Genomic DNA, 1,198 nt, shown 5'->3' on the forward strand with positions numbered 1-1,198 from the left:
TGTTTTCTTTTCTTGTATGTAAAGATTCTGTCCGTCCACTGTTGATCTCAAGCCCCCTCTTAACTGGCAGCCGCCTCGGCCGCCCTTCCGCCGAGAAAATCCTCAGCCATTTTCCGCGAGCGTGCATTGCCTAATCTCGCCGTGACATTATGCTCCATCGAAGGTAACTCTCAAATCTCTCATTAAGATCCAATCACGTCCCCTCTCACATTTTTATACCAAGATCTCTATTCATTCTGGTTGTGAGGCCGTTATTCAGGCTGGGTTTATTATCCCTGGCACTTACACCTCCCCTCGGCTGCCCCTCGGTCACTCGTAAAAACCTCCACTTTCTCTCTCTCCCCTTTTTTCATTACCGAGGGTCAGCGAGGGGCGCTGTGTCTCCCCTCGGGCGGTATCGGCCTGATGGGGTGAGGTGCGAGCTTCCACACCCATCCCCGCTTTTATTCACTTTTTTATCTTATTATTATCATTCCGTATTTTTCCCCTTGGATGTGTTATCTACCGGTGCCTGCGAGGGGAAAAGCAGTAGATAAATTAAGGGATTATGGAGAGAGGTCATAAATTTCGGATCTGATTAATGAATGTCCGAGTAACATTCGGGTGTTTTCCCTCAACGTGGGATGCAAACACACTTGCAAGAGCGCCGAGGACCAGCGGCCGTTCTCGACCCGGGTTGCCTCCCCCTCCCCCCTGTAATGGACGCAGCCACTAGGTCAGAAGGCGGCCTACCCTCTCCCTCCCCTTCCTCCTTTCCCTCCCCTCCCCCTCCTTCCCCTCCCTCTCCCCCCTTTCCCCTGGCACACACTCTCTTTTTATTAATGTATATCCATTCGGGGGAATGACGCAATTATGGAATGGCAATGTCGATCCCCGCAATATAATCAGAAGAGAAAACCGTGGCAGCATTTCCACTGTTATGACGAAACCCGTGGAGATGGAACACACATTCCATGGATGTGTCGTTTCTGGCTGGTCATTCTGCGAAATGCTGGATGCTAATTCAGTATGCAGTGTCTTGTCAGAATATGGGATGATGTTTCATGCCGAAAAAAGCAACGAAATTGGATTATCGAACTTTTAACACAGAAGTCTGGTTTTGTCTTTTTATTCCATTGCAATCCCATGGAAATCTGTCAAATAATGGGGTATTTCGACAAAGTGTGTGCAGAGATGCTGATACGTGGCAGTAGAGTGC

The sequence above is a fragment of the Penaeus monodon genome, chromosome 22 (assembly GCF_015228065.2).
Source record: "Penaeus monodon isolate SGIC_2016 chromosome 22, NSTDA_Pmon_1, whole genome shotgun sequence".
NCBI lineage: Eukaryota > Metazoa > Arthropoda > Malacostraca > Decapoda > Penaeidae > Penaeus > Penaeus monodon.